The sequence below is a fragment of the Malurus melanocephalus genome, unplaced genomic scaffold (genome assembly GCF_030028575.1).
Source record: "Malurus melanocephalus ecotype Western Australia unplaced genomic scaffold, MMel_1.1 scaffold_419, whole genome shotgun sequence".
Classification (NCBI taxonomy): domain Eukaryota; kingdom Metazoa; phylum Chordata; class Aves; order Passeriformes; family Maluridae; genus Malurus; species Malurus melanocephalus.
The window spans coordinates 252,525-262,562 of record NW_026623651.1 but is presented as its reverse complement, the minus strand read 5'-3'; positions in this window follow the sequence as shown (position 1 = coordinate 262,562).

Genomic DNA, 10,038 nt, shown 5'->3' with positions numbered 1-10,038 from the left:
GGGAGTGTCTAAGGCCAAGCTGGAGGGGGCTTGGAACACCCTGGGACAGTGGAAGGTGTCCCTGCCCAGGGATGGAAGGAGATAATCTCTAATGTCCCTTCCAGCCAAAACCATTCCATGATTCCATGAAAGAACTCCTGTTTGCTGGGCAACAACATCCTGTGCTTCGCTTGMCCCATTCCATGTGACCTTTTGTGTATTAACAAAGATATTGAATCACAAAGTGAAAACACTGCTCTAAAGTACAGAATTATTTTTCTAAGTTACACTTGTTCTCTGTAGATAATAATTATTCTGTTATTAATTAGGAAATTATGCACATTTGTGAGGTTCCTCTTAATGAAAGACAACAGCCCTAGAAAAAAAAAATAGACCTGCATGTACATATAGCTATATAAACCCCCCTGATTATTATACCCTATGTAACCCCCCATATTATTAAGAAAACAGCTGGAGGAGAATGTATTCCTGTGSCAGCCCTACCTGCAGAGGAGCCCTTTTTGACAGAGGAGGAATTTAGGATACTTCACATGTTCCACCAAAGCTGCCTCAGCTGGGGAGCTGCAATCCAGCTGTAACTGTGGTTGTAGCTTGGGGACTGCTGGCATTTTTCTGCTGGAAATTGGCTTAAGGGCAAMRAAGTAATTGCAGGAGGTRAATGGACTGTCAGAGTCCCGGCATGGTTTGGGTTGGAAAGGACCTTAAAGGTCATGTAGTTCCAACTGCCTGCCATGGGCAGGGAATACTGAGGTTTGGGGGTTTACTGCTGTGGGTTTATGGCTGMAAGATAGAGGGTTGAAACAAAAATATATTCAAAATCCATTATTTGAGAGCCACAGTTAATTTGTGGCCTTCCTGAGGGATCATTGTGTAGGCTTTCTCTCAGCTTTAATGGCACCTTTCTTAGCAGTTGGAAACATGATATATTAGAAAAATTCCCTTTTGGCCTGCATTAAACACTGTTTAAGATACCGTTCTCCCYACTCTGCTGTTGCTGGCCTGAAGACCTACACCAGAGGCGACTGTAAAACAATTCCACCAATAATTGAGCAGGAAAAGGCAAACCAGTGACCTAGATAAGATACATTTCCAGCAGGACGGTGGGCACAATGAAGTCCTGACTGTGGGATACCATAGTCCCCGGTGTCTCCCTCCCATGRAGACCAGTTAAGTTTTGCTGTGAGTTTTTTTCTTTTTTTAGTACACCTGTTTMATATCTGTTTGATCTGGGTGGTGTGTTCTGTTCTTGTGTGAGCACAGGGACCAGCAGAGGTTAGGGAAGRCAGGTTAGCACAGGCAGAGGATTTGCTGCCATGGGACTGCTCCTGGAACTAGTCATAACACGGACGTGATACACCTATTTTCTTCAGMTTTTGGATTAAACATGTAGGAACAAGTTCATTAATTCCCTGTATGTTACATGCAGGGCATTCCTTTAATGTATTTTCATGTTAATCAACATTTAATGCRCTGAATATTCTTTTGTAATATTTTTTTTCCATCCTTCTTGCCTTAACACTGTTGGAGGAGTGGTTTTCCTTGTCCCTCAACTGCACACTGARTGAGAGGAATTTGTCCTTTGTCCGCTGAGTAGGCTGAGAGCTGGCAACAAGGCTAGAGGGAAGGAAATCCACAGTAACAAAAGAAAAGGAGGTGGGAGAGGAGGAAGAGGACCCATCCTGTCACGGGGATGCAATTGGTGTGAGCGTTGTGGTGACCCAGCCTCGGGAAGAGGCCATACCTTCAAATTGGGGTAAAATTGCCTTGGAAGTGCAGCATTGTTCCCTCATCCAGTCCTTCCCCACTCATTAAACCTTCAGCAGCCAGGCTGTTGTAAAGGTTAGTTAATTAATGTTGTCTAGATGTGATTAATGATGAGAGGCAAGTAAAAAAGTTGCCTTTCCTTAAAAGGAAGAAAGGAGTAAAGCTGAAAAAGAGGGGAAAATGCAATGGAGTGTTATCCAGTATCACTGTCATAAAAAGCCAAATATATATCCCTGTCTGAACCCAATTATCAGCCTTGACTGACGTCCCTGGAGATTTAATTCTGGGTCTYTTCCAGAACTCAGCTATGATCTCGGATGCTTTGCATTTTGGTATTTAAACATAAGGAATATAGCAAGTAATATATGGATTTTCAAAGTAAAGCTCAAGGAGTCTGTTTGAGAATAGCRGAACTTCATGGCTGTAAGCCTTGAACTAAACATTGCCTTTCCTTGCATTTGTGAATAGACATTGTGTTTCTCAGGAAAAAAGTAATGTCTATCAAAATAATCTTGAAGGCTGGGGAGATACAGTGATAGCTGCATTGTTAGAGTTGTTCATGGCAAGGGATTTGCAGTAAATCTCTTGGTGTTCAGACTAAACTGGACAATATCCTTACATGTCTGAATGGCAGCTGTTGGGATTGCAGCCACAGCATTCCCCACAGCCATCCACCAGCTTTTCTGGGTTTTGGTGGCTCAGCTTGTTACTGAGCCCTGCATTGTTGTGAGAGTGCTGCCAACAACATCTTCAACAGAGTACTCGTGCCATTCTTTGCCAGTGATTCTCTGCTGCTTTCAGCCTCTGTTTCTTTTTGCAAGGCTTTGTTCTGAGGCTGCCAGGCCTGAGTGGAGGATAGGAAGTTGCTGCAGCTGTTTTCCTCATGCTGGCACTCTGTGCYGAACAGGAATTGCTGAGCAAAGAACATCATTTCCCCAGAGAGGTTTACTGGGGTAGCACAAAGGCAGTCTGGATTTTTTTTTTTTTTAATTAGAAGTTCCTGCCAAATACTGTCATCAAGGGTTGGGGAGGAAGGGAGGAAGGGAAAGAAATACATGAAATCTGGAGTCCACTTGGAAGAGCAAGAAACTGCCTGGGAGAGCAAGAGCAGTGTTTTCTCTACAGAACTCTTGCTTCWAAACTTATAAGAGCTTATCCACCAAAGAGGGCTGGTAATTTTCTTTTCCTTCCCTTTTCCGTGGGTCTTGGTTCWGACTGTTATTTCTCCAACAGAATTGGAGGGATTTTGCAACTTTGCACTGGTTGGACTAGCCAGTGGAACAAAAAATAAGGAGAATTCCTTTTCTTAAGTGGGCACCAGATTCTCAAGTGACACCTTATGCCACGTTGTGGTGATAAAGGCACGGCTGGCTGCTTGCAGTGAGCTTAAATTCTCAATGTTTTCTTTAAAAAGGGATAATAAGGCTGTGGCCTCCTTGCTTTCCTTTTGCTCTGCCAAGAAAACAAGCYGTAGAGAATAACTGACCTGTGTTTTGGGGGAAGAGGAAGATACAGAGCCTTTTCACTTCTTGTTGCAGGTTTAATCTAGGATAAATCTATAATAACAGAAACCTAATGGGACCTAGCGCTGTCTGGTGCTGGATGGGGAATGCATTGGGTGGTTCATTCCAGGCCTCAGTGCACTGGTGATCACTTTATTTGTACTTTTCTATTATTTTGTAATATTTGACAATATTTCTGGTGTCCTTGCTGGCAGTATTAYCAAAGAATTATCTTGCAATTTGAGCAGATCTCTCTAGCAAGGTGGCTTCAGGCCAGAACTGATTTGTGGATGAAAGATTACATGTTTAGGCTCACTTTTTCGAGGGCATTGCAAAATCCCTGTAATGCAGAAGGCAGGATTGAAAAATTGCCTGTCCAGTGCATGCATGTGTCCTGACAATTCAGCTGTGGACAAGCATGTAGTCACTTTGCCAGCAATGTTCCTCCAGAGACGTCTCAGTGTTCATCTTATAAYCCAAAGTGAAAGAATTTCATATTCCTTTGACTTTCTGGTGTGTGGTTTAATGTTTTTTAATACAACTGTGTAGTTTATAATTATCTTCTCTAGGTTTTGATTTCTAATCCAGCTCATCTCCCTGAGCACAGTAACATATTGCACAATTAATTTGCTGTTTATAACATGGCCCTGGAAAGAGGCTCTTCCATCCTGTTTATTCCTGTGTTTGCAGCCGATCTCCAGAGAACAAAGCAGTGCCTTCTGCGCCAACTTTTGTTACGATTTTGTGTAACAGTGTTCAACTTTGGCCACTTTTGAAGGTCTTGGGTTTTGTTGAGGAAGTCTTTCCACAAAACCTTGGAAATACATTTTTAGTAGTGTCATCCCRAAACAATGGATGGTGTTTGAGTTTGCTAAGTAAATTTTCAGTAGGCTAGATGCTACTAGACCTGAATGTTCTCTGAAATTTTCCACTCTGTTAGCATCTATACAAAAGGATTTCCTCTTCACAAGGTTTTGGGTTTTATTTTGCTTTTTGGACTTTGTCTAATTCTTCGGTAAAGATCACCTAGAAGAGAACTGGGGAAACTGTCAAAACACAGGTTGTTTCCTGTCATTGTCTAGAACATTGTGGGTTTCTATCTCTTTCCTGCCTTTTGTTCCTGGGTTGATAATGTTGCCTTTAAATAAGTTAAAACAAAAATAGAAGTAATAGAGCTGGAAATAGAAACAAGTATCCTTAAATGAATGTCTTTGCTGTCTGAGCATAATGAGTCAATTATAATAATAAAGCCAGGTGATCCCAGAGGGGAGTGAAGTGTTTACAGCTGAATCCTGTAACCTTTCCCTTGCAAGTGAATCTGCTGAAGTCACTAGCAGCACTTCAAGAAGGTGACAGCAGCAGCCAAGTAGCAAGAGGGATATCTCTTTAGCTGGGACATGCTGCTCCCAAAATTTCCCAGCATTTTTGATAGGTGTTGATCATTTTTTCAAGTGCCCTGTTACTCTCCCTCCAGAATCAGGAGCTCCCTCTGGCATCAGGATAAAGGTGCATCTCCAAGCTGGGTGAACAGCTTGAAAGGAGTTACCCAGGGTATGTTGGTAGCTCATGGGGAGCTCCTGGCAGGCATTGATCTCTGAGGAGAATCAGCAGCAGAGAGGGAAAGCTTCTGAAATGAAAATAAGGAGAGTCAAGAGTGAGATTGAGTCTTGAGGGGTGTTAAAAGTGAGTGTTAAATAACTGAAAGAAAAAAGAAGTCTTAATGCTGCATTTTGACTGATCTGAAGGGTAGGAACGTGGGCTTTGGGAGTCTGCAGCAGGTGAAAGACAAGAGTCACATCAGCAGGAAGGGAAAAAGCTGGAGTTGACTTATGCTGACAAAAGCATTTTTGCCTCCCCAAGCAAAATAGGTCACTTCCAGAAACATGTTTAACACTCATTTATTAATGCAGGGCAGACGTAATGATGCCATGGSTTGTGAGTGGCCAGTGCTGCATCAGRTGGATAAGACTGAGCATCTTCCTTMCCTGTGTCATGGTTTTATTCAATTGTTGTGCTTCACGAGAGAGAGAACATGCTGGCCATTCAAATGAAATGTGTTGCTGTCTGCAGTTCAAAACTGCCTTTGTCTTGTTTTTGAACAGTTACAGAACTTCTTCTCCAAGGGTGGAACTTGTTGGAGATGTTTTAGATGATGAAAGAGAACTCCCCGAGGAAGATTCATGGAAGCTGAAGAAGGCAAGTTACTATTGTACAGACAGTTTATGTGACTGTAAGGTATTTTAGAGATGGATGAGGTAAAACCAATCAAAAAAACCTTCAAAACTCCCAAACCCCAGCCTCCCCAAACCTGGATTTTATTGCACTGCGCTCGAAAGATATAATTTCTCATTTAGAGACTCCTGTGTTCAAGGCTGTAGTACTTAGTAAAGCCCTGAAATTTTAATTGTTTGAGGGGYATATATGATGAATAAACATGGTGTGGTTGCAGAGGGACCTCTATATCTATTTCTAGAGTTATCWGTTACATATTTGTTTACAATTCTATTGTTTGTGGCTCCTCCCTGCTCAAAAGAAAGCCATGGAGGAGGAGACTGATATAGTGGAGCCTTCTGGGCTCTGTAGAATGACTGTAAAATCTTTGTAGGGTTTGTTGAAGTCAGATAGAATGAACATAGAGCTAGAGACCAAGAGACGTGTAGATAAGATGAATTGTTGCTTCCCTTAAATTATKTCCCTTTCAGCCCAACAAAGAGGAGAAAAAATTATGACAGCTCTGGCTCACTGTTGCCTGAGTGTTGGGAAGAAGTTAGGTCAGTAGACAGTTCACAAGACTTTGTTTTAGATCTGGCTGAGCAAATTGTCCATGTTGTGCAATCATCTTCAGAACGCAGAAGATCACTCTGATATGATAGGCATTCAGCAGGCTCCTTAAATCAGGATCTAGGAGCTCCTGAGCATCCTGAAACATGTCCCACAATAAAGGGGGACAGAGTTTTTAAGATTAATATGGATCATTTAGAYTAAAAAAARCAAATAATATAAACTATTATAAGAACACCAGGATTTCTGATTATTTTATCRCTGTTATTTTAATCTCACAGGTGAAGAAAATGTGAGCACTGGGATTTGTCGTAGGAACAGCATTTAAATTCAAACTCTTCATTTATTCTTTGTGGAAACTAAGGGAATGAGTCAAACCTAARACATGCTGCCATCTGATTATAACCCAGTGGGTGGGAGGGACAAAGTCCTTGGGTTTTGAACTAGTGAGGTATAAACACAGAGCTCACTGACAAAGGTCTGTCTGCCCAGAGGAACRGGAGGTCCCAGACAGAGGGGGCAGCACTCCCAGGATCCCAAATAGATGCTCCAATATCATCATTAAACCCAGCGTCCTCTGGGGAGTGCTTGGATTAAAGGATACTACAGTGATACAGGCTTCTGGGGAAGGAAATATTTTTTGAGAGGAAAAATGACAAAGAGYCTGTGCCAGAATTAAGGAGATGAAAATCCTTATAGCCAACAGAGWYTTATCCTGTTTAAATATACTGTAACAGGTCCATAAAAGGCATATGTGCAGTATGKCTATAACAAAAGCAAAATTAAACAGGGCAGAAGGGAAAAGGCATGTTATGTTTGCAAGTGAGAAGTTTTGAGAACTCATCTAATCCAATAGTTAAATTTCTTTTTCTGGAAACTGAAGCTTGCTGGAAAAGGTACCATGGCAAGCAATTTGAAATGAGGGGGAGGATTGAGTACTAAATAGCCAATTATATAAATGATAAATTTGTAAATGAATGGAGAGTAAGAAGCTTCTTATGGAGAATCAGCCTCTGTGTGGAGATGAGAGCAATTAGGGAATATCAGTATTGTGCTAAATCAACCCAAGACRTGTTTGTGCCATGGCCAATTTAATTATTAAGCCTGACTTAAGTGCAGCAAAGAGATCTGAAACACAGTGAAGACAAYCTTTTGAGTAACAATATGACTTCCATTTGATTTATTTTGTATGTGACATGAAGATTTTGCTATGAAGCTTCAAGGCTTAGGCCTTTCGGTGCGATCTGTTATGGCATTGCTGTGTTCTTCTAGAGATAAAATGCTTGCTGGATACATTAGCCTTCTGTTTTCAGTCTTGCATAGCTTTTTGTTGGAGGAGGCAGGAAYAATTTTTATTAGTTCTGCGTAGGCACTGAGGTTCATTCTGGTCCCGTGACAATGGAATTGATGTCAGGAGAGTTACCCACAGTCAAATTTGTAATTGAGCAGTGCCTTTTTCTATGATTAAAATACTTATTCTTCGCAGAGAGTTTTAAAATTRTTCAAATGAGGCCCTTGGCCTCTGCTCAAAGGTGAAATTTTTGGAAAATTTGAACAAAAACATTTCATCCGCTCATCATGTGTGAGCATGAGGAGCGGAAAACTATTTTTCCCCTCTGTAAAGATTTCTTGCTGCCTTCTTTTGAACAGCTCTGGAGCGTGAGTAGCTGAGGCCTGTGGGCTGAAATTTGGCATTGAAATAGCCATAATTCTGAAGAGCCTTAGTTTTGGKTTTGATTTGACTGAGTTATGAGCCTCAGAAAACCATGTTCATAGTTTGAACAGGCTGTTGTTTCTCCCTTCAATGCTGCTGAAAYGTGCAGCAGAGAGGATTTACTGTGAGCAACTGAGGAGATCTGCAGCACAAGATATTGCTCTGAAGCTGCAGGGACGCATGGGCATGGCAGGGGAACTGGAGACCTCGCAAAGCACTTACRGCTTAAGGAAAGTTTCTGGGTGTTTTGTGATCTGTGAAACTGAAACTCCAGTTCTGGGAGCTGCAGCCTCTGCTCCTGCAGAGCCCAGAGAGTGAGGAGTGGCAAGGTGTGAGTGAATGGGGATAGGGCTAAACCCAGCTCTGGAACACAAGGGCACTGCTCGCACTCCTCCCGAGGCAGAGGTTTTGGATTAAAGGATACCAGAGTGATACAGGCTTCTAGGGGAGGAAATATTTGTTTTTTGAAAGGAAAAATGACAGAGAGYCTGTGCCAGAATTAAGGAGATGAAATCCTTATAGCCAACAGAGTTTTATCCTGTTCAAACATACTGTAACAGGGCTGTTGTTCCTCTCCATGCTGTAGCAGGGCTGCTCTTTCCCAGCACCGTGCCCCTGGTTTTRCATGCGGGATTGCTTTGAAGGCTTTCCCAATGGGAGTCCAGGGACTCGCTGTTCCTGAAAGAGATATCCCCCCAGATCTGAGATTATGGCCCTTTGGACAGCACAGCCTGTGAAATAGTGCATGCCTATCTCACTGCAATCATATGGCAAATCAGAGGGCTGGGGACGGCTGGATGTGCTTCCTTAACTACATAATTTCTTGACTTAGCATAGTCAATTATGTAGCCTTATGAATCATTAATTTAGTTTTATGTATGGGAGCTCTGGTGCCTTTGCTCTGGCATTTTACAATGAGGCTGGTTAATATTTGCAATTACTTGAAGGCTTCTGTTTAGTTCTGGTGTCCAGGAAGGCAGATCATGATGGACACGTGTGTGGTTTCTCACTGAGCTGCGACTGCATTGTCGCATCTTTCAGAGTGTGGGAGCGCAGTGTTTTGCCTTCTCACAGGAGTGAGGCTTGCAAAGGTTGCAGACAGTCAAGAAACAGACATACAGTGTGTAATGCAGCATTTCATTTGCTTTGATTGGTTAGTAGCTTGTAATTTAAATTTAATTTTGATTACAACCCCTTCTTTTACTGGCTGATGTGTAATGATAGCGCATCTCAGTCAATGAAAGAATATCTAGAACCAAGTTAATCAATGGCAGGTGAGGCAGATGGAAGGGCTGGCTCACCTCTGTTCCCCTTTCCATCAGCTCACAGCACGTGCCGAGCGTTGCCTGTGCCGCTGGAAATGTGAGGAATGTGCCCGTAAGGAGCTTTCCACCATAAAGGACCTTCAGGAGCTGCAGTCCACGGAATGTTGAGCAGCTCTGAAACAGCCCATGACAAACCAGCTGTGTAATGCAGGGGGAAGCTGGAACTCAGCTGTGCACAGTGCAAAGGAGCACTCCCAGGTCAACCTCAGACCTACCGTGTTTGTGGTAAACAGCTCTTTGCAGCCAAGCTGCAGCTCAGGGTAGGCTGTCAGAGAAACACAATATAAAACTGATTTGGGTTTGGATTTCTATGGTCTYTGCATTCTGCAGCTTTTGTGGTTCACCTGCATATGATTTTTTAAGGTTTTTTTTCAGTTTTGATCTCTGGAACTGTGGCACACGGCACCTGTTAGTTATCAAATTGAGGGCATGTGCCATAAGCAGAAAGCAAGAACTAAATGTGATTTAAAGAAACCAGWTGAATAACAATTAATGAGATAGTCTTAATAGAAACAGTATTTATTTCCTTTTGTAGGCACTCATTTCAAAGGCATCACCTGTTTCAGGGGTGTCTCTTTGGACAGGCTTTATTCTATATGATAGATTCTTGTATTTCCTATGGAATGAACAGAGTGTCCCATGGAATTTTCTTTCTCAATTAACTGTTAGGTAATGCCCTTGAGGGGGCATTGCTTGGGAGAAAAAGGTAATACTGTAAAACTGTTGACTACAAAGGCATGGTTACTAGCAAGTGTCTTGCATAACCAACACATAACCAGTTCTGGCTCTTGGCCTACTCAAGCACCAAGGAGTAGAAATGGCTTGAGCTGGCGCTGCCATTGAAACGATCTTCTTGAAACCACGACTTTTGTAATGCAAGGTGTGTTATTCCTCTTTTTTCTTTTTTTTTTTTTTTTTGCAGTCAGATCTGGTTCAATTCTTAAGTTACAAT